The sequence below is a fragment of the Pseudorca crassidens genome, chromosome 2 (assembly GCF_039906515.1).
Source record: "Pseudorca crassidens isolate mPseCra1 chromosome 2, mPseCra1.hap1, whole genome shotgun sequence".
Lineage (NCBI taxonomy): Eukaryota > Metazoa > Chordata > Mammalia > Artiodactyla > Delphinidae > Pseudorca > Pseudorca crassidens.
The window spans coordinates 6,578,687-6,603,914 of NC_090297.1; the positions used below are offsets into that span (position 1 = coordinate 6,578,687).

Consider the following 25,228-nt stretch of genomic DNA (forward strand, 5'->3'; position numbering starts at 1 on the left):
AAGGCACTAAAGAGGTAAAATAAAAGGCAAAGCCGGAAAAAAAGAACTTGATTCCCAGAAGATATAATAGAATTTCCTTTATTCCATTGTACTATAAGAACATTCCCTAAATAACTTTTCTTTAGCCACTGCAAAAAAAAGTAAAAAAGACAAAATCAAAATAAATAATATAATAGCTAAAACTTACATAGCTCTCTGGAGTAACCCATTTAATCCTCACAACAGCCGTTGAAGGATCACTAATCTGCATTTTCAGACAACAAAAAGAAACAGGGGCCGAATAATATGCCCATGTGTCACACAGCTGGTAAGTGGTAGAGACAGCAGTTGAATCCGGACCGACTGCCTCCTAAGTCTGTGCTCGTATGCATGACATTGTGTCATTTTTCAAAAAAAAAAAATTTTTTGGCTGTCACCCAGAATATTGTCATCTGACGCTGAATTTTGACTTTGTTTTATATTTCTAATCCTACTACCTAAGAGAAGCACTACCTTTTCAGTTTTATGTTCTTGTACTAAATCTTTCAGCTTAGGGACACTTTCATTTTAAAAAAAGAAAAAAAGAAAGCAACACTATCAGTATCATTCTCCAGTTATATTAGACTGGAAGGCACTAAACCACACGATTCCTATGACCGTTGTTCAGAGAAGAGTCTTCAAAATAATATACAACTGCAAAGTGGTAATTCAGAAAATTTCAAGGTAACTTAACACATATATTATCTCACTGAGGGACATATTTAAAAGTAAGAACACTGACTACTGACAGATAATGTGACTTGCCTTCAGTCATAAGGGTGAAAGTAAACCAAGGTTTTTTGAAACCTAGCCAGTCCCTTTCCTAAACTACAGTCAATGTTTTAATTAATAAATCCATTTCCTTTGTAGGAAACTGATGTGATCACAAGAAATAAAGAAAAATAAATGAAACTTACTAGAGAGAGTTTATGTTGAAAATAATTTAAAGCACCAAACTTTAAACCGTATCATAATTTTTAAATTTCGCTTTCATGGCTATTACTTTAGAAAGATACTCTCCAAAAACATTTTAATCAAAGTCCTATTTAAAGAAACTTCTAATTAGAAATTATTAAACTGTGTATGTACTGGTAAAAATAGTAGTAATAACCTGTCCTGAGCTATTAGAAAGAGATGTATAGCATGCTATTTTAATAGGTCTAAATGAGGAAGGATCAATATTATTTTAATTTTTAAAGGTCTGTTTATGAAATGCAATCATCCTTCATTAAAAATGCAAGCTGTGCTTCAGCAAGAGGTTAGCGTAAATGATTCATAGAGAGATCTCTCTCTCCAGTATAATCTTCCTCTCCTGGGAGTTTCCTTTGGCTGCTTTATCAAACCACTCAAGCTATTATTAAAAATGCTTCCCTGTGATAAGGGAGAGAGGAAAAGAAATTTTCCCATTCCCATTCACCACTGCTTCTTCCATTTGAGTGATTTATATCTTTTCCAGTCAAAAGTAAAATTAATTCTTCACACTCCACACATCTTTGTAAATTCTTTTCATAAGCATTTAAGACTATTTTTTAATATTCAAAACACAGAATTCCATATTTTTAAAAGAGGCTTTAATTCACTTACCTATCCAGATATTTCAGTGTGAATGTTGGTGTTTCACTGAAATTAAAGGAAATCTACCCTTTGTTTGATGGATATTAAAATGTTAACTCGTCAAAGCCAAGGTACTCCAAATTTAAATTCGATTTAAAAATGCTAATGCTAATGAGAATGGCTGTTGCAGTGCAGCAGCATCTGGCTCATTATAACATGCAGTTTTAACTAATAAATCCTTAATTATTAAACTGGTGTTCAATTTCTTTCACATGGATAAGCCAAACACATACTGCTACAATTATAAATACCTGGGATAAATCAGTTACAACAACATATCATAGAAGAGCCTTCCTCTTGCTTCTCTGGCTGTTAAATAAGACCCCAAGTATGTCATAAGGAACATACATTTGAGAGACCACCTTTAAACATCTGGACTCTGGTGTGCGTAGCTGCTGCATTTATTGGCTAGCAAATATTTAACTCTGCTCGTTACTCAACATTAATGCATAAAGCAATTTGTCTGCTTGTGCAAATGGACCAGGTTTTTTCCAAGTGCCTTTTCAGATAAACGTGTCAAAACCGACTGTAATCATATGCCCTCATTCTAGCTTTACAAAGCTGACTCTGCCTCCCCCCAGCTTGATGTTTTTATTAAGGTGCTCCTGGATACGCTCAAGCAAGGTATTATTGCACATCATGATGTCTAGTAAAGGCTGAAATCCCTGAGAGAATATGTTTAGTTTTAAGCCTTAATATGTGTTAGGGAGTTTATCATTTTTCTCTCCCACCCCCAATTCTTTTTTGATTTTTTTCCCTTTTTTAATCAGCAACATCGACAGGACTGACTGAATATTTTACAATGGAGTTGCAGAGCGCGTGTGTTCAATCGTTTGGCTTCCCAGAAGATTCATTACAGTTACATTAGAAAGTCAAATCAGGCAATTCTGCAGTCTGGTGAAAGCTAGCATATGAAAAGAAGTTAATACAAAAGAATTTCATTTTAAATAGAGGACGTTTAGGACCTTAAAAAGCAATATTATGATAAAAATTCCAAGATATTTGTTTTGGCGTTAGAACAGGCTTTACAGGTCTAATTTCAGAGATGTCTAAATGCGTTTCTAGGAAAGAGTGAGAGAGCATGTATGGGAGGAAACTGTATGATCTGCAAGGTCTGCCATCTTAATAATCCTCACGCAAAGAATACTGCAGATGTATGTTTTACCCTCACTCACGGGAAAAGAATCCATGCATTCTCTGATTACTCTGATAAAGCAGGAATCAAGTAAAAGTCAAGGTGTATTCATTTAAATCCTTATAAAGGTTATGAGTGATTTTAACACATGTCTGAGTGTAAATAAAACTAAGGATTTTCAGATCTTAATACATATTTATATGACAAAATCTGTAAGTTAATTGTTTTTTCCGTGATTAGTAGCAGGTACAGAAAAATCTTCTCAGGCATACACGTGTTTGTTACTTGTGTATAAATGGCTTCCCTCTCATTAGACTTCAGGCCTCAATAAACTCCTAACCAATCTTATTTATTTGATTTGTTTCCACTGGTTCATGGATCAGCAAAAATTTAAAATGACTACCTACTGGAATGAAAAGAGAAATACAAACCACTTCATTCAGTAGAGAAGATTTAGAGAATACAAATTTCAAATACAAAGACTCACCTTTTGCAAGAGCAATTCGAAAGCCTAAATATCATGGCAAGAGGGGAAGAGCAGCTAGCAGTGGTAACAGGCAGGAAAGGCTCTGTCTTCAGTGCTACCTTTGGCAGCAGTACAGATGGACTTTGGAGGCCACTGGCCATGCCTAATTTAATATGAAGCTAAATACAGCCAAAACATCTGGTGCACTACTGATGGTTATCATGATAAATTAAATCTGACATCACACACGAGCCCATTCAAATATTCTGTTTGTATTCTTTTTAAGCAAACAATCTACACTTACTTTTGTTTCTCATCTCTTCTAACAGTCTTCTATTTTAGAAAAGGCAGGTTTTCTGGGATCTAATGTTTACATAATTGCAGGGACTTCTTTAAGAAAAAGACTACAAAATTTTGTCTCTAAAATGCCAAGGGGATGAGGGTCCCTTTGGTTTAAGCTTCATTAGCTCCACGGACAATCCACCTCTGGGGAGGGTTGAAAGGCAGTGTAAGGTAAAGACTAAATGGTACACCAAGTGGCACATGGAATTGGTACAAAGAATTTAAAAATCTAAAAAGCAGGGAACTCCCCTGGTGGCACACTGGTTAAGAATCCACTTGCCAATGCAGGGGACACGGGTTCGATCCCTAGCCTGGGAAGATCCCACATGCTGTGGAGCAACTAAGCCCACAACTACTGAGTCTGCACGCCACAACTACTGAAGCCCACACGCCTTGACCCCTCCTCCACAACAAGAGAAGCCCCCGATCTCTGCAACTAGAGAAAGCCGGAGTGCAGCAACAAAGACCCAACGCAGCCAAAAATTTGTTTTAAAAAATCTAAAAAGCAGACCATTTAACTGACAACCTGCAGAGGAGCAAAAAAGGACTTCTAGGCAGGCACATCAGCAAAAATAAGCTACCTTCTTAGAATGCACTTATAACATATTCGTAAAATGGAGAGCCCCCAAAATCTGCGGCAGACCACTGGAACAAAATACTATATTATAAAGGAAAAAAGTTAATAAAAGAACTTACCAATTTTATAATAGCTATAAGACAAGGAACAAGTAATTTTTTTAAATTTATTTTAAACTTAAGCTTATTTAAGCTGTGTTGGGTCTTCATTGCGGTGTGCGGGCTTCTCATCGTGGTGGCTTCTCCTGTTGCGGAGCACGGGTTCTAGGCGTGTGGGCTCCAGTAGTTGTGGCTCATGGGCTCTAAAGCACAGGCTCAGTAGTTGTGGCGCACGGGCTCTAGAGCACAGGCTCAGTAGTTGTGGCGCATGGGTTTAGTTGCTCCGCAGCGTGTGGGATCTTCCCATAACAGGGATTGAACCCGTGTCCCCTGCACTGGCAGGAGGATTCTTAACCACTGCGCCACCAGGGAGGTCTGAGGAACAAGGATTTTTATGAGCAACTATTTCATAAAACAGAATTAGATCATCTCTAACAATTTGCTATTTTAAAAGGCAGAAGACCACTTGTAACTGAAATAACTACTGCCTAGACTGCTATATTCAAATTACTGCATTTTTTATTGCATTGCTTTGAATGATTCAGTGAAAAGAATTTTTAATTCCACTGCTATAGAAAATTAGCCTCACTTACCCACACTCTTTTAAACAAAAAGGAACTAAACCCCGATTCTGCATCTGAAGGGAGAAGAGCGTTTTATATAATAATTCAGTACAATCAAAATGAGAACCATACTTCTGTTTAACTTTTCTCATCTTGACTCAAGAGCTAAGGGGGAAAAATTATTAAAATTAATGCATCAAACTATCATAATTCTGTACTTTTTACTACTGGTAATATTCTTTCTAAAGTATTAGTCTGCTTTGCTGAACTACTGTATCTTTTTGAAAGTTCTCTTTGACGATCGGGATCACTTTGACATTAGGAGAAAAATGTGCAATTATATTCATTTGGCGTCGAAAATAATCTCTTTAGTTTTAGCGGGTTTGAAATTTTGAAAATAATCCCCTCATTAGAAAGTCACTTATTTCTCTTCACTGCTTCCAGTGGTGAAAGATAATGAAGCTACTTGCTGCTCAACGTAAAACACAGGCAACAAAAACAAAACGGCAAGAAATGGCAAGTGTCACAAAGTAAACATTTTCCTATTGCTGTTAAATGAAATTTAGCTCTAATAACCACTATCCTGTATAATCTTTCCCTAGATTAGCAAATTATTTGCTCCATCGTTTCTTCAGTAAATAATCAATATTTTCTAAAATTAACACCGAGGAAACACCACTGGAAACTCTCATCCTCTACCCACAACTAAGTGAATGAGCTATATAGGCTGCCAAAATCAAACTCTCTTTAGCATCACTAATGTAATACTTAATGTGATGCTCTAAGAAAAGGGACCAGGAGTTTACAGATTCCCCATAAGCTTATCAGAGGAGCAAATACAAAACAATGAGAAGAAAACAGGATAAGCTCATTGTTGCTGTTTATATTTTTCTGTTCTTAATTCTCCCAACAGCTGATCAAACTTTGTAGCTGGATTAAGAGAACTAGTACAAAATACTGGTAACTTGTTATTTAGTTGGACTTCACCTTTTTTTTTCCATTCCCAAGTATTAGTTCAACCAAAATACCAAACATTCTATTTACCAAACACACCCCTCTTCCCCATCATAAAGATGTTGAATATTTAATACTCATATAAGGACTTTAATGAGATTATTCTCTCACCTCAACAGAAGGTACAATCTAAGAAGATATTTAGTACAGATTATCAGAGAACACAAAGTATTTAAATCACTGAATTATAACTGAAAGGTTATAATTTTTCCTTAGAAAAATTAAAAATTAATATTTTACTGTTAATTATTACCTCTTCCTGAGATAATAATTAAATGTAGAATCTTTTTTATTTCTTTTTTTAATATTTATTTATTTGTTTGTTTGTTTATCTGGCTGCCTCTGGTCTTAGTTGCAGCAAACGGGCTCCAGAGCACATAGGATCAATAGTTGCAGTGCGCAGGCTTAACTTCCCCGCGGCATGTGGGATCTTAATTCCCCAACCAGGGATTGAACCTGAGGTTCCCTGCTTTGGACCACCAGGAAGTCCCTAAATGTACAATCTTTTTATATGAGAAAATTATTAGAGCAGGCCCCACATCTCAGAATTTACTAGTGTAACATGGAAAGGAACATCATCCTTTCAACAGGCAAGGATGAAAAATATATTCAACATCTGGAAAGGAAAAGACTAAAAGTACACAACTAAAACACAGGCACCTTAGGCCTTGGTTGGTATACGCTCAAATTATAGGTGTTTTTTTTTTTAAAAAAGGGTGAAAAGACCTCTACAATTACTTTACAAGAGTTAAATTTTTTTCAAATCAAGATCTTTGTAAGGTAAGGAAAAACAGAAGGGAAAGTAGAAAATTCTTTATCCTCTCCTTTAGGGAATACGGTTTAGTACAGTTTTTTGTTTTGTTTTGTTTTAAATCAAAACCAAGAGACGTGGCTTCCAATTCTATCCCAAAAACTAAGTTATACTGCTGCTTTGACTGCAGCTTGCATACAACTATACACCCACCAGGCTCAATAGCAAAAGAGCCATAAAGAACTTAGAGCATTACCAAATCCAATATTAAAAAAAAAACCTACAAAATTCAAATATGAGGGATGAGCTTTCTGCCAACACATGGATGATAATTCTTAATTCTTATTATATATCTAATATATTTATTGATGATCAGTGCACTGTTACACTTGATCTAATTGATCAAGGCCAACTTCCCACATGGGAAAAAGATTTACCTGAGAAATGATTCCAAATAAATTCCCACCAAATAAGTAAATTTAGGCCTATCACTTATACTTCACTGAACAAACAATTATATAGCAATTATAATCATTTATACCAATCACCACAGTCCAGAAAAGTCAGCCTGGGATTAGGATGCCAAACAAAATCCGAGTCAAATAAAAAGTAAAGGTCCTGGGCCACTAGAATACCTTTGTTAGTATGAACCTGGAGAGTATTTGGTAGTGGTTTAGGACAGATAACTTGGGGCTTCCCTGGTGGCAAAGTGGTTAAGAATCCACCTGCCAATGTGGGGGGCATGGGTTCAAGCCCTGGTCCGGGAAGATCCCACATGCCGCGGAGCAACTAAGCCTGTGCGCCACAACTACTGAGCCTGCGCTCTAGAGCCTGCGAGACACAACTACTGAGCCCGCATGCCACAACTACTGAAGCCCGCGTGCCTAGATCCTGTGCTCTGCAACAAGAGAAGCCACTGCAATGAGAAGCCCGCGCACCGCAATGAAGAGTAGCCCCCGTTCCCCACAACTAGAGAAAGCCCGTGCACAGCAACGAAGACCCAACACAGGCAAAAATAAATAAACTTAAATCTTAGGAAAAAGAAAAAGAATCCCAGAGAGAAATAAAAGCTCAAAGAAGCGTCTGAGTTCTTTAAACACTACCCACTCTTCTGGAGCACTCCTGCCCTAAAACTGGAGGATTTTTGGGTTTGCCATGAGACATTCTTAGTAAAGACACACTTGATACTAAATCCTTTGGCAATTTCATTCCATCTCAAGGCTTCAATCCCCCACTCTCAATAACTCTATCTTCAGCCTTGACTTCTTCCCAGCTCTACTTAAATATTTCCACGGGCCTAACAACAAAAATCACCCAACTTCTCATAAAAAGTTATATTTATTATTCTCTTCCGTTCAAATCATTTTCTCCTCCTGTGTTCCCAAATTTTAAAGGCATTGCCCTACCCCTAAGTATCAATGCTTAAAAGCCCCAATTAGCACCACACCTGGCTCCAACAACTGCCAAATCCAATCGATCCTACGCGTCTCTCACAACTGTTGCACCTCTCCACTTCTACTACTACTTAGAAAGGTCAGCTCTGCATTAGTTTTCTCCAACTCTCCACTCTTTATCTTTGATCACATCCCAGAAATAGTTTTCTTAAAGCACAACTCTAACCATGTAACTCTCACGCCAGAAAACCTTCCCAAAAAAGCTCATCTTCCACCAAACAACTTCACTTCAATGTTCAGATTAAATGCCTCCCTCTCCACGCAATCTTGTCTAATTCCCTTCCCTTACGAGAGAGGTCACTGCTTCCTCCTCCGCACTTCATAGCAGTTGACCTCCTATGGCAAGTATCTGTATTTCCATTACATACATGTGCCACCTCCCCACCAAAGGACAAGCCCCACAGTAGCAGGGTCAACATCTAATTTGTCTGAGTCTCCCACAGATTCTGGTGAGAAAACAGCACACATGGTAGGTACTCAAATATCTGATAAATGAACAAAAAATTCTAAATCACCTTTCAGGCTATAACGGAAGTTTTTTAGCAAAAAGATTTGTGTCCATTTACTCAATTTTTTAAAAAACATGCATACAAATCTGTGAAAAATAAACATTATTTCCATTGAACCAGCTCTTTAAAATGCTTTACTTGGGGGCTTCCCTGGTGGCACAGTGCTTGAGAGTCCGCCTGCCGATGCAGGCGACACAGGTTCGTGCCCCGGTCCGGGAAGATCCCACATGCTGCGGAGCAGCTAGGCCCGTGAGCCATGGCCGCTGAGCCTGCGCGTCCAGAGCCTGTGCTCCGCAACGGGAGAGGCCACAACAGTGAGAGGCCCGCATACCGCAAAAAAAAGTTTTACTTGGTTCCTAGATTAGTCAGGGACAGAAAAAAGCATGATTTGGCTAGGTAAAGCAATATCTAATCCTACTATTCACTAAGACCAAGAGCCATGGCTTCATGAAGCCTCAGTTTTGGCACTACTGGGTGAAGCCTCAAGAGGCCTTTCTTCTGACAATGCTCTAACTGCTCTGAGATGACTACTCTGTCTAAAACACCCTCCTCATTTCCCCAAAACTTCTCTTTCAAGCATTTAGATGTTTCTGGCATAAAGTCAAGTCCCCTTTTTTCCCCTGTATGACAAAGCCCTAATGGTATGATTTATGGAGAAACTAAGCCATGTAAATAAAGATTAGGCGTTTAAAATGCCTAAAAATCCTAGACTATGAAAAAAATTAATATTTTGCCCTCCACAGTGAAGTTACACCCTTGGGCAAGAAACAAAATTTAAAACATTATCATGACCCGGCAATCAGCAAAAATCTAGGCATGAAAGAGCCAAAGAAGTTAGGGCTTAGTAAATTGAGAAAAGGAAACATCTATCCTGTGAAATTTCTTATCTGCAAACTACAGCACTTTTAGAGGAGAAAAATGAAAATGGAACACTATTTCTAGATATTCTGATGGAGAATAATATATTCACCTCAGTAAAGTCACAACCACAGAAACAAATCCAGATTCCGTCTTGTTTTATACAACCAAATAAAAGGATCAGGCTGGAATGCACTTTTTCAGTTCAGAAATAAAAGATCCTTCTTGAAAACTAAAAGGAAAAAAATCTATCCCCATTATCAGATTTTTCCCTACAGTATTAAAAAATAATGTCTGGGGACTTCCCTGGTGGCACAGCAGCAAAAAAAATCCACCTGCCACTGCAGGGGACACGGGTTTGAGCCCTGGTGCAGGAAGATCCCACATGCCGCAGAGAAACTAAGACCGCGCGCCACAACTACTGAGCCTGCGCTCTAGAGGCTGAGAGCCACAACTACTGAGCCCGTGTGCTGCAACTACCGAAGCCCCCGCACACCACAACTACTGAAGCACACGCGCCTAGACCCCGTGCTCCACAGCAAGAGAAGCCACTGTAATAAGAAGCCCTCACACCGCAACAAAGAGTAGCCCCCACTCGCCACAACTAGAGAAAGCCCACGTGCAGCAACAAAGACCCAACGCAGCCAAAGATAAATAAATTCATTAAAAAAAAAAAAAAGAATGTCAGGCCTATAATTCAAGAACTAAAAGCAGGGAATTCTCTGTTGGTCCAGTGCTTAGGACTCTGTGCTCTCACTGCCAGGGCCTGGGTTCGATCCGTGGTTGGGAAACTAAGATCCCACAAGCCCCATGACACAGCCAAAAAACTGATAATAATAAGATAAAAGACCATTAAAAAATAATAAAAAAAAAAGAACTAAAGGCAGAACCAGGGCCTAGTTGACTGAATATATTTATTTCTATGCAAAAAGATCACTCAAGATCAGACCTCTGCCATCTAATGCAGTGTCAGTCCTGGAAAGCTGTTACTCAGAGTGCCTGGCTTCTAATGAACTCTGTGGTCCCCATTCTTCATCTTCCCTTTCCATTATCTCTGCCAACTCCAGATCAAAGAGCACCCACCTACCCCGGCTCCCCCAGCCCCTGCCCTGGGGCAGGCAGGCAGCAGCCGCTGTGAAGCAGAGAGCACAAAGGCTTCAGCTGGTCTCTGGCTATGCAGAGCAACAGCCACACATCATGGCCTCTGTATGATCTTACCCTCCTGTCACCTGTAAAAGCATGAAAGGAAACAAAGCATACACAAAAATTATGCAATACTGATTCCAAGGTAAAAAAATTTTTTAGAGAGAGCAGACAGCAAAAGCAAGAAGAACTACAATCCTGCAGCCTGTGGAACAAAAAACACATTAACAGACAGACAGACAAGATGAAAAGACAGAGAGGGCTATGTACCACATGAAGGAACAAGATAAAACCCCAGAAAAACAACTAAATGAAGTGGAGATAGGCAACCTTCCAGAAAAAGAATTCAGAATAACGTTAGTGAAGATGATCCAGGACCTCGGAAAAAGAATGGAGGCAAAGATCGAGATGATGCAAGAAATGTTTAACAAAGACATAGAAGAATTAAACAACAAACAAACAGAAATGCACAATACAATAACTGAAAAGAAAACTACACTAGAAGGAATCAATAGCAAAAGAACGGATAAGTGACCTGGAAGACAGAATGCTAGAATTCACTGCTGTGGAAGAGAATAAAGAAAAAAGAATGAAAATAAATGAAGACAGCCTAAGAGACCTCTGGGACAACATTAAACGCAACAACATTCGCATTATAGGGGTCCCAGAAGGAGAAGAGAGAGAGAAAGGACCAGAGGAAATATTTCAAGAGATTATAGTCGAAAACTTCCCTAACATGGGAAAGGAAATAGCCACCCAAGTCCAGGAAGCGCAAAGAGTCCCATACAGGATAAAGCCAAGGAGAAAAAAGCCAAGACACATGGTAATCAAATTGGCAAAAATCAAAGACAAAGAAAAATTATTAAAGGCAGCAAGAGAAAAACGATAAATGACATACAAGGGAACTCCCATAAGGTTAACAGCTGATTTCTCAGCACAAATTCTACAAGCCAGAAGGGAGTGGCATGATATACTTAAAGTGATGAAAGGGAAGAATTTACAACAAAGATTACTCTACCTGGCAAGGATCTCATTCAGATTCAATGGAGAAATCAAAAGCTTTACAGACAAGCAAAAGCTAAGAGAATTCAGCACCACCAAACCAGCTCTACAACAAATGCTAAAGGAACTTCTCTAAGTGGGAAACACAAAAGAAAAGGATCTACAAAAACACCCTAAATCAATTAAGAAAATGGTAATAGGAACATACATATCGATAATTACCTTAAACGTGAATGGATTAAATGCTCCAACCAAAAGACACAGGTTCGCTGAATGGATACAAAAACAAGACCCATATATATGCTGTGTACAAGAGACCCACTTCAGACCTAAGGACACATTAAGACTGAAAGTGAGGGGATGGAAAAAGATATTCCATGCAAATGGAAATCAAAAGAAAGCTGGAGTAGCAATACTCAGATAAAATAGACTTTAAAATAAAGAATGTTACAAAGAGACAAGGAAGGACACTACAAAATGATCAGGAGATCAATCCAAGGAAAAGATATAACAATTATAAATATATATGCACCCAACATAGGAGCACCTCAATACATAAGGCAACTGCTAACAGCTATAAAGGAGGAAATCGACAGTAACACAATAAAGGTGGGGGACTTTAAAAAAAAAAAGGTGGAGGACTTTAACACCTCACTTACACCAATGGACAGATCATCCAAAATGAAAATAAATAAGGAAACAGAAGCTTTCAATGACACAATAGACCAGATAGATTTAATTGATATTTATAGGACATTCCATCCAAAAACAGCAGATTACACTTCTTCTCAAGTGCGCACGGTACATTCCCCAGGATAGATCACATCGTGGGTCACAAATCAAGCCTCAGTAAATTTAAGAAAACAGAAATCATATCAAGCATCTTTTCTGACCACAACGTTATGAGATTAGAAATCAATTACAGGAAAAAAAACGTAAAAAACACAAACACATGGAAGCTAAACAATACGTTACTAAATAACCAAGAGATCACTTAAGAAATCAAAGAGGAAATCAAAAAATACCTAGAGACAAATGACAATGAAAACACGACGATCCAAAACCTATGGGATGCAGAAAAAGCAGTTCTAAGAGCGAAGTTTATAGCTATACAAGCCTACCTCAAGAAACAAGAAAAATCTCAAACAATCTAACCTTACACCTGAAGGAACTAGAGAAAGAACAAACAAAACCCAAAGTTAGCAGAGGAAAGAAATCAAAAAGATCAGAGCAGAAATAAATGAAATAGAAACAAAGAAAACAATAGCAAAGAGCAATAAAACTAAAAGCTGGTTCTTTGAGAAGATAAACAAAATTGATAAACCATTAGCCAGACTCATCAAGAGGGAGAGGACTCAAATCAATAAAATTAGAAATGAAAAAGGAAAAGTTACAACAGACACCGCAGAAATACAAAGCATCCTAAGAGACTACTATAAGCAACTCTATGCCAATAAAATGGACAACCTGGAAGAAATGGACAAATTCTTAGAAAGGTAAAACTTTCCAAGACTGAACCAGGAAGAAATAGAAAATATGAACAGACCAATCACAAGGAATGAAATTGAAGCTGTGATTAAAAATCTTCCAACAAACAGAAGTCCAGGACCAGATGGCTTCACAGGTGAATTCTATCAAACATTTAGAGAAGAGCTAATGCCCTTCCTTCTCAAACTCTTCCAGAAAATTGTGGAAGAAGGAACACTCCCAAACTCATTCTATGAGGCCACCATCACCCTGACACCAAAACCAGACAAAGACTCTACAAAAAAAGAAAATTACAGACCAATATCACTGATGAATATAGATGCAAAAACCCTCAACAAAATACTAGCAAACAGAACCCAACAACACATTAAAAGGATCATACACCATGATCAAGTGGGATTTATCCCAGGGATGCAAGGATTCTTCAATATATGCAAATCAATCAATGTGATACACCATATTAACAAACTGAAGAATAAAAACCATATGATCACCTCATATATGCAGAAAAAGCTTTTGACAAAATTCAACACCCATTTATGATAAAAACTCTCCAGAAAGTGGGCATAGAGGGAACCTACCTCAACATAATAAAGGCCATATACGACAAACCCACAGCAAACATCATTTTCAATGGTGAAAAACTGAAAGCGTTTCCTCTAAGATCAGGAACAAGACAAGGATGTCCACTCTTGCCACTATCATTCAACATAGTTTTGGAAGTCCTAGCAATGGCAATCAGAAAAGGAAAAGAAATAAAAGGAATACAAATCGTATTTACAAAAGTAAAACTGTCACTGTTTGCAGCTGACATGATACTATCCCTAGAGAATCCTAAAGATGCCACCAGAAAAATACTAGAGCTAATCAATGAATTTGGTAAAGTTGCAGGATACAAAATTAATGCACACAAATCTCTTGCATTCCTATACACTAATGATGAAAAATCTGAAAGAGAAATCAAGAAAACACTCCCATTTACCACTGCAACAAAAAGAATAAAATACCTAGGAATAAACCTACCTAGGGAGACAAAAGACCTATATGCAGAAAACTATAAGACACTGATGAAAGAAATTAAAGATGACACCCAACAGATGGAGAGATATACCATGTTCTTGGACTGGAAAAATCAATACTGTGAAAATGACTACACTACCCAAAGCAATCTACAGATTCAATGCAATCCCTATCAAATTACCAGCGGCATTTTTTACAGAACTAGAACAAAAAATCTTAAAATCTGTATGGAGACACAAAAGACCCCGAATAGCAAAAGCAGTCTTGAGGAAAAAAAACAGAGCTGGAGGAATCAGACTCCCTGACTTCAGACTATACTACAAAGCTACAGTAATCAAGACAATACAGTACTGGCACAAAAACAGAAACAGAGATCAATGGAGCAAGATAGAAAGTCCAGAGATAAACCCACGCACCTATCATCAACTAGTCTAGGACAAAGGAGGCAAGGATATACAATGGAGAAAAGACAGCCTCTTCAATAAGTGGTGCTGGGAAAGCTGGACAGCTACATGTAAAAGAAGAAATTAGAACACTCCCTAACACCATACACAGAAATAAACTCAAAATGGATTAGAGACCTAAATGGAAGACCCAACACTATAAAACTCTTAGAGGAAAACACAGGAAGAACAACACTCTTTGACATAAATCACAGCAAGATCTTTTTGATCCACCTCCCAGAGTAATGGAAATAAAAACAAAAATAAACAAATGGGACCTAATGAAACTTCAAAGCTTTTGCACAGCAAAGGAAACCATAAACAAGACGAAAAAACAACCCCAGAATGGGAGAAAATATTTGCAAACGAATCAACGGAGAAAGGATTAATCTCCAAAATATATAAACAGCTCATGCAGCTCAATATTAAAAAAACAAACAACCCAATCAAAAAATGGGCAGAAGACCTAAATAGACATTTCTCCAAAGAAGACATACAGATGGCCAAGAAGCACATGAAAAGCTGCTCAACATCACTGATTATTAGAGAAATGCAAATCAAAACTACAATGAGGTATCACCTCACACCAGTTAGAATGGGCATCATCAGAAAATCTACAAACAACAAATCCTGGAAAGGGAGTGGAGAAAAGGGAACTCTCTTGCACTGTTGGTGGGAATGTAAACTGATACAGCCACTATGGAGAACAGTATGGAGCTTCTTTAAAAAACTAAAAACAGAATTTCCATATGATCCAGCAATCCCACTACTGGGCATATACCCAGAGAAAACCATAATTCAAAAAGACACAGGCACCCCAATGTTCATTGCAGCACTATTTACAATAGTCAGGTCATGGAAGCAACCTAAATGCCCATTGACAGATGAATGGATAAAGAAGTTGTGGTGCATATATACAATGGAATATTACTCAGCCATAAAAAGGAACAAAATTGGGTCATTTGTAGAGACGTGGATGGATCTAGAGACTGTCATACAGAGTGAAGTAAGTCAGAAAGAGAAAAGCAAATATCGTATATTAACACATATATGTGGAACCTAGAAAAATGGTACAGATGAACCGGTTTGCAGGACAGAAATAGGGACAGAGATGTAAAGAACAAACTATGTACACCAAGCGGGGAAAGTGGCGGGAAAGTGGTGGTGGTGGTGTGATGAATTGGGTGATTGGGATTGACATGTATACAATGATGTGTATAAAATTGATGACTAATAAGAACCTGCTGTATAAAAAAATAAAATTAAAAAAAATTTTTTTTAATTTGTTTTTAAACTTTAAATTTTTTTTTTTTTTAAAAACCACACTCATCCATATATTCAGTCCTTCAGCCAACTATGTGCCGGGCACAATCCCTGCTGACTGAGGGAACTGCCTGGTTGGGAAAGGAAGTAGAGATAAACAATCACAACATGGTGGGTTGAATGCTAATAATGGGGGTCAGGAAAGGCTTCCTGAAGGAACTTACAACTAAACTGAAGCCTGAAAAGTTAAATAAGAGCTGAAAAGTCAAAGAAGCAGGGAAGACTAAAGGGAAGACTGTTTGCCACCAGAGACAGGGCTTTACCCAGGTAATTAATACAGTCACATTTGTATTTTTAAAATATCAAAAAGCCCCAAAGAAGACAGCAAAGGGCCAAAAAGTAAAAGAAAAGATGCTAAACACCATTAGGGAAACGCAAATCAAAACTAAGATCAGTTCACACCCTCCAGAATGGCTACAATTAAAAAAAAAAAAAAAAAAACTGGTAACAATAAGTGTTATCAAGGATGTAGAGAAATTGGAACATTCATACACTGCTGGTGGACTGTAACATGGTATAGACACTTTGGAAAACTATTTGGCTCAGAACGTTAAATATAAAGGAACTATATGACCCAACAATTTCACTCCTAGGTGTATACCCAAGAGAAATCAAAATACATGTCCACACAAAAATTTGTATATCAATGTTTACAGAAGCACTTTTTAACAGCCAAAAAGCAGATGTCCATCAATGAATGAATGGATAAATAAAATGTTGTATATCCATACAATGGACGGTTGTTTGACAATAAAAAGGAATGAGGGCTTCCCTGGTGGCGCAGTGGTTAAGAATCCGCCTGCCAATGCAGGGGACACGGGTTCGAGCCCTGGTCCAGGAAGATCCCGCATGCCACAGAGCAACTAAGCCCATGCGCCACAACTACTGAGCCTCCTCTCTAGAGCCTGTGCACCACAACTACTGAGCCCGTGTGCCACAACTACTGAATCCCTCGCACCTAGAGCCCGGGCTGCGCAAGAAGAGAAGCCACCGCAATGAGAAGCCCGCGCACCACAACGAATAGCAGACGGTGCTAGCCGCAACTAGAGAAAGCCCAACGCAGCCAAAAATAAATTAATTAAATAAATTTTTTAAAAAAAAATAATGAAGTGCGGACATATGTTACAACATGAATGAAACTTGAAAACATTATGCTAAGTCCAAAACGCCAGTCACAAAAGACTGTATAATTCCATTTATGTGAAATGTCCAGAACAGGCAAATCCATAGAGATAGAAAGTGGTTGCTTACAGCTGAGGGGTGGGTGGGGAAGAAATGGGGAGTGACTACTAATGAATACAGGGTTTCTTCTGGGGGTGATTAAACGTTCTAAATGATTGTGGTGATGGTTGCACAACTCTGTGAACATACTAAAAATAATTGAATTGCATGCTTTAAGTGGGTAAACAGTTTGGTATACGAATTAAATCTCAATAGGGCTATTATAAAACAAAACAAAACAAAAAGATCAAAAGGACTACAGTGGTGAAGAATACACTGGAAGGGGACACGATTTGAACAAGCAGACTGGTTTCCAAGTTGTAAAGTAACTCAGGAGAAAGACAGTGGCCTGAACTAGAGTAACAGGAGTGGGAAGAGACAGAGGATAAAGAAACAAGGCCTGGTTTACAGTGGGGAGGAAAGAGGGAGTCTACACTATACAGGGTTTCTGGCTTAGACAAATGAGCAGCATTTCTTGAAACAGGAAAACAAGGAAAGACATGTTTGGGTTAAAGGAAATTCACTGTATTTTTAACTATTTTTATAAAAGTTGTATAAGTACTTGGAGAAGATTTTGTTTCAAGACGTTATAAGCTTTCCCAGTCAGGCATTTGTTTATTCAATTTTTAAATGTAATTTAACGTTCGCTATGTTCATAAATGGAACTGGATGTTTAAAGGGAATTAAGTCTGTTCAAATTGAACTAATCAACATACATCAGAAGCTATCTTGAAAGTTATTTTTCTTATAGTTTTATATAAAATGTACTGAATACATGAATAGACTAATGAGATTTATAAATTAAATTTGGGGCTTAGGGAAAGCTGAGTTTTACATTTTTTAACTTTAATAAATTGACTATTAATTTTGAACACCAGTAACTGTAAGTAGTTAGGTATGTAGCATTAGTGGGTGACATGTAGCATTAGTGGCTGGAAATTGAGAGGTTCCAATCTGATGGCTTCTATTTTGTCTGTGAAATAGGAAGTGCGGTAATCTATTCAAAAGGTGGAAAGCAAGGATTAGAGAAAGAGGAACAGAAACCCTAGGTCTAATGAATAGTTGAAATAAAAATGATGGGCAAGGGGGACGGGGAGACGGAGGGACGGGTGGGGCGGGGACAGGACCACCTGGCATTGTCACTGGCCTAGTTTGGATGTGGAGACCAGGACCTCACAGAGGCATCCATCAGCTGAATGATGCCTTTTTCTTTACAACTGCTTAGTTAGCATGACCTTCTTCCAAATAATGTTATATGCACTTGGTTACTCTGAGGTATAAACATAACATGCTTCCAAACTTTTGATTTTCAGCTATAAAGACAGAAATAACTAAAATCAAAATCTGTTCATATACTGTACAAAACGAGGAGTACTTCTGCTTTCTAATCCTAGCCATGCAAAAAATTCTCTCCAGTAAAGAAATGTAAAACACAGTATCTCTTCTAGAAAATAAAAAAATATACATCATTTACTCATTATGCTTTAATAACATTTCCATGCCTTTTTTCCTCTAACTCCTAAGTCAGGATTCTAGCCCAGTGTTGTTCAGCAGAACTTTCAGCAAGATAAAAATATTCTGTATCTGTACTGTCCAATACAGCAGTTACTGGTCACATGTAACTGCTGAGCATCTGAAATGTGGCTAGTATGAAGAAATTAACTTTTAAGTTAATTTTAATTAATTTAGGTAGCCAATGAGGCTAGTGGCTACCAAATGGGGCAGCACAATAGACTTTTCTATTAACGAAAATGAAGACATTTATGGGCCAGCTAGATGCCCAAGAGTCCTAAGTTTATAGCACAAAAGATGAAACAGATATGTGAATTCACTCATCCACTCATTTATGAATACATGTAACAACTGTGATTCTTGCCCATGAAGAGTCTTTGGTTCATTTCTCATATACCACAGTTCCGAAGCCTCAAAAGTGTGGGTGTAGACTAGGAGGACAAAGGAAACCCATTTGACACCCCAAGTTTCAATGGAATACAGTATACTTAAGGAGCCATCATCCTTAGAGTGAAAGTATTTATCAGGCATCTTCTAAAGGCGAAGTAAGGGTGGACAAATCTGGTCTGAAACCCGATTTTGTAAATAAAGTGTTACAAAAAAAAAAAAAAAAACTGGGGACTTCCTTGGTGGTCCAGTGGTTAAGGATGAGTCTTCCAAAGCAGGGGACTCGGTTTCGATCCCTAGTCGGAGAGCTAAGATCTCACATGCCACAGGGCAACTAAGCCCTAGGACCACAACTAAAGAACCTGCGCACGGCAACTACTAAGCCCACACGCTCTGGAGCCCACGTGCCACAACTGGAGAGAAGCCTGCACACCGCAATCAAAGATCCCACATGACGCAACTGACACCGGACGTAGCCGAGAATAAATAAATAAAAATTTTTAATACCCATTTGTTTACATATTATCCATGTCGGTTTTGGGGTACAAGGGCAGAGTTTAATAGTTGTGACCAACACCACCCAGCCCATAAAGCCTACAACATTTACTATCTAGCCCTCAACAAAAAAAGTAGGCTAAGGGCTTCCCTGGTGGCGCAGTGGTTGAGAGTCCGCCTGCTGACGCAGGGGACGCGGGTTCGTGCCCCGTCTGGGGGGATCCCACATGCCGCGGAGTGGCTGGGCCCGTGAGCCATGGCCACTGGGCCTGCGCGTCTGGAGCCTGTGCTCCGCAACAGGAGAGGCCACAACAGTGAGAGGCCCGCGTAGAGCAAATAACAAACAAACCAAAAAAAAAAGATCTGTAAGTCAAACATCTGTCTAAATCGAGATGTCTAAGGAATACTGCATTCTTCGAAATGGTATAGCTATAACATGAAATTACATTAAATCATATCCAGATGCTATGTCTTCCATAACAAGTCTCATCCAAAGAATGCAGTTAATGAATATAGGTTGTCATTTTCCTGCAACTCACTACTAATTGCAGGCAAAAGAAAGAATATAGTCGCTACATAAAAGTACAAGCACAACATCATTTCCAGAATTTATAACACACCAAATAATGTTCTCATTTACATTTTACTACTATGAATAAAATTTTTTATATCTTTAAATCTTTTCATGAAATATCTACAATTTACAGACTTAGAGAATACAAGGGACACCATGTGTACTCTCTACCCAGATTTAACAAATGTTAACATTTTGCCAGATATGCTTCAGATCTCTTTGCTCTTAAAGCCCTTAATGTTACAGCTATAGTTAGATGCTCTCCACCCACTTCTTTTTTTTTTTTTTAATATTCAAAAAGGAGGAACTAGATGTGACCAAACTACAGGGTTCCTGGATTTTTTTTTTTTCTTTTTTGCCACAACACACGGCTTGTGGAATTCTTAGTTCCTGGACCAGGAATTGAACCCGGGCCCTCGGCAGTGAGAGTGCAAAGTCCTAACCACTGCAGCAGCAGGAAACTGCCCCTAGATTTTTTTTTAATCCACAATAACACATTTTTATTATTCTATTTAAACTCTTCACCAATTCAATGTCCAGTCTGAAGCAAAAAGTTACTATAGGGGCTTCCCTGGTGGCGCAGTGGTTAAGAATCCACCTGACAATTCAGGGAACACGGGTTTGAGCCCTGGTCCGAGAAGATCCCACAGGTCGCAGAGCAACTACGCTCGTGCACCACAACTACTGAGCCTGCTTTCTGCAGTCCACGAGGCACAACTACTGAGCCCACGTGCCACAACTACTGAAGCCCGCGTGCCTAGAGCCCGTGCTCCACAATAGGAGAAGCCACCACAATGAGAAGCCCACGCGCAGCAACGAAGACCCAATGCGGCCAACACTAAAATTAATCAATTTTTTTAAAAAGTTACTATAGTTACACAAACCTATTTGCACCAAATAAACTTTACAAAAAAAAACTACTGGAGTCATGCGGACGGCGGGCCGGGATCTAGGGGAAGATGGCTGAAGAGTGAGACACGGAGATCACCTTCCTCCCCACAGATACATCAGAAATACATCTACATGTGAAACAACTCCTACAGAACACCTACTGAATGCTGGCAGAAGACCTCGGACCTCCCAAAAGGCAAGAAACTCCCCACATACCTGGGTAGGGCAAAAGAAAAAAGAATAAACAGAGACAAAAGAAGAGGGACGGGACCTGCACCAGTGGGAGGGAGCCGTGAAGGAGGAAAGATTTCCAAACACTAGAAGCCCCTTCGCGGGCGGACAAGGCGGGTGGCAGAGGGGGAAGCTTCGGAGCCGCGGAGGAGAGCGCAGCCACAGGGGTGCGGAAGGCAAAGCGGAGAGATTCCCGCACAGAGGATCGGTGCCACTCACCAGCCCGAGAGGCTTGTCTGCTCACCCGCCGGGGCGGGCGGGGCTGGGAGCTGAGGCTCGGGCTTCGGTCGGAGTGCCGGGAGAGGACTGGGGTTGGTGGCGTGAACACAGCCTGCAGGGGGTTAGTGCGCCACGGCTAGCCGGGAGGGAGTCCGGGAAAAAGTCTGGACCTGCCGAAGAGGCAAAAGACTTTTTCTTCCCGCTTTGTTTCCTGGTGCGCAAGGAGAAGGGATTAAGAGCGCTGCTTAAAGGAGCTCCAGAGACGGGCGCAAGCCGCGGCTAACAGCGCGGACCCCAGAGACGGGCCTGAGACACTAAGGCTGCTGCTGCCTCCACCAAGAAGCCTCTGTGCGAGCACAGGTCACTATCCACACCCCGCTTCCGGGGAGCCTGTGCAGCCCACCACTGCCAGGGTCCCGGGATCCAGGGACAACTTCCCCGGGAGAACGCATGGCGCGCCTCAGGCTGGTGCAACGTCACGCTGGCCTCTGCCGCCGCAGGTTCACCCCGCACTCCGTACCTCTCCCTCCCCCCGTCCTGAGTAGGCCAGAGTTCCCGAAGCAGCTGCTACTTTAACCCCGTCCTGTCTGAGCGAAGAACAGACGCCCTCCGGTGACCTACATACAGAGGCGGGGCCAAATCCAAAGATGAACCCCGAGAACTGTGCGAACAAAGAAGACAAAGGGAAATCTCTCCCAGCAGCCTCAGGAGCAGTGGATTAAATCTCCACAATCAACTTGATGTACCCTGCATCTGTGGAATACCTGAATAGACAACCAATCATCCCAAATTGAGCAGGTGGACTTTGAGAGCAAGATTTATTATTTTTTGCCCTTTTCCTCTTTTTGTGTGTATGTGTATGCTTCTGTGTGAGATTTTGTCTGTATAGCTTTGCTTTCACCATTTGTCCTAGGGTTCTTGTCCATCCGTTTTTTTTTACTTTAAAATTGTTTTTTCTTAATAATTATTTTTTTATTTTAATAATTTTATTTTACCTTACTTTATTTTACTTTCTTTTATCCTCTTTCTTTCTTTCTACTTTTTCTCCCTTTTATTCTGAGCCGTGTGGATGAAAGGTTCTTGGTGCTGCAGCCAGGAGTCAGTGCTGTGCCTCTAAGGTGGGAGAGCCAACTTCAGGACACTGGTCCACAAGAGACCTCCCAGCTCCACATAATATCAAAGGGCGAAAATCTCCCAGAGATCTCCATCTCAACACCAACACCCAGCTTCACTCAACGACCAGCAAGCTACAGTGCTGGACACCCTATGCCAAACAACTTGCAAGACAGGAATACAAACCCACCCACTAGCAGAGAGGCTTCCTAAAATCATAATAATGCCACAGACACTCCAAAACACACCACCAGACGTGGACCTGCCCACCAGAAAGACAAGACCCAGCCTCATCCAGCAGAACACAGGCACTAGGTCCCCTCCACCAGGAAGCCTACACAACCCACTGAACCAACGTTAGCCACTGGGGCCAGACACCAAAAACAACGGGAACTACGAACCTACAGCCTGCGAAAAGGAGACCCCAAACACAGTAAGATAAGCAAAATGAGAAGACAGAAAAACACACAGCAGATGAAGGAGCAAGATAAAAACCCACCAGACCTAACAAATGAAGAGGGAATAGGCAGTTTACCTGAAAAAGAATTCAGAATAATGTTAGTAAAGATGATCCAAAACCTTGGAAATAGAGAAAATTCAAGAAACATTTAACAAGGACCTAGAAAAACTAAAGATGAAACAAGCAACGATGAACAACTCAATAAATGAAATTAAAAATACTCTGAAAAGGATCAATAGCAGAATAGCTGAGGCAGACGAACGGATAAGTGACCTGGAAGATAAAATAGTGGAAATAACTACTGCAGAGCAGAATAAAGAAAAAAGAATGAAAAGAACTGAGGACAGTCTCAGAGACCTCTAGGACAACATTAAATGCACCAACATTCGAATTATAGGGGTTCGAGAAGAAGAAGAGAAAAAGAAAGGGACTGAAAAATATTTGAAGAGATTATAGTTGAAAACTTCCCTAATATGGGAAAGGAACTAGTTAATCAAGTCCAGGAAGCACAGAGAGTACCATACAGGATAAATTCAAGGAGAAACACGCCAAGACACATATTAATCAAACTGTCAAAAATTAAATACAAAGAAAACATATTAACAGCAGCAAGGGAAAAACAACAAATAACACACAAGGAAATCCCCATAAGGTTAACAGCTGATCTTTCAGCAGAAACTCTGCAAACCAGAAGGGACTGGCAGGACATATTTAAAGTGATGAAGGACAAAAACCTACAACCAAGATTACTCTACCCAGCAAGGATCTCATTCAGATTTGATGGAGAAATTAAAACTTTTACAGACAAGCAAAAGCTGAGAGAGTTCAGCACCACCAAACCAGCTTTACAACAAATGCTAAAGGATCTTCTCTAGGCAGGAAACACAAGAGAAGGAAAAGACCTACAATAACAAACCCAAAACAATTAAGAAAATGGTAATAGGAACATACATATCAATAATTATCTTAAATGTAAATGGATTAAATGCTCCCACCAAAACACACAGACTGGCTGAATGGATACAAAAACAAAACCCATATATACGCTGTCTATAAGAGACCCACTTCAGACCTAGAGACACATACAGACTGAAAGTGAGGGGATGGAAAAAGATATTCCACGCAAATGGAAACCAAAAGAAAGCCAGAGTAGCAATTCTCATATCAGACAAAATAGACTTTAAAATAAAGACTATTAGAAGAGACAAAGAAGGACACTACATAATGATCAAGGGATCAATCCAAGAAGAAGATATAACAACTGTAAATATTTATGCACCCAACATAGGAGCACCTCAATACATAAGGCAAATACTAACAACCATAAAAGGGGAAATCGAAAGTAACACATTCATAGTAGGGGACTTTAACACCCCACTTTCACCAATGGACAGATCATCCAAAATGAAAATAAATAAGGAAACACAAGCTTTAAATGATACATTAAACAAGATGGACTTAATTGATATTTATAGGACATTCCATCCAAAAACAACAGAATACACATTCTTCTCAAATGCTCATGGAACATTCTACAGGATAGATCATATCCTGGGTCACAAATCAAGACTTGGTAAATTTAAGAAAACTGAAATTGTATCAAGTATCTTTTCTGACCACAATGCTATGAAACTAGGTATCAATTACAGGAAAAGATCTGTAAAAACTACAAATACATGGAGGCTAAACAATACACTACTTAGTAACAAAGTGATCACTGAAGAAATCAAGGAGGAAATCAAAAAATACCTAGAAACAAATGACAATGGAGACCCGACAACCCAAAACCTATGGGATGCAGCAAAAGCAGTTCTAAGAGGGAAGTTTATAGCAATACAATCCTACTTAAGAAACAGGAAACATCTCGAAAACACAACCTAACCTTGCACCTAAAGCAATTAAAGAAAGAAGAACAAAAAAACCCCAAAGTTGGCAGAAGAAAAGAAATCATAAAGATCAGATCAGAAATAAATGAAATAGAAATGAAGCAAACGATAGCAAAGATCAACAAAACTAAAAGCTGGTTCTTTGAGAAGATAAACAAAATTGATAAACCACTAGCCAGACTCATCAAGAAGAAAAGGGAGAAGACTCAAATGAACAGAATTAAAAATGAAAAAGGAGAAGTAACAACTGACACTGCAGAAATACAAAAGATCGTGAAAGATTACTACAAGCAACTCTATGCCAATGAAATGGACAACCTGGAAGAAATGGACAAATTCTTAGAAATGCACAACCTGCCAAGCCTGAATCAGGAAGAAATAGAAAATATGAACAGACCAATCACAAGCACTGAAATTGAAA

The 25,228-nt window shown here is 39.3% G+C and overlaps 1 protein-coding gene across 3 annotated transcripts in view; it reads right to left on the reverse strand.

Moving 5' to 3' along the window:
* RERE (arginine-glutamic acid dipeptide repeats) overlaps nt 1-25,228 on the reverse strand; it is a 426,633-nt gene that overhangs the window by 356,421 nt on the left and 44,984 nt on the right. The gene's annotated exons all lie outside the window — the stretch shown is intronic.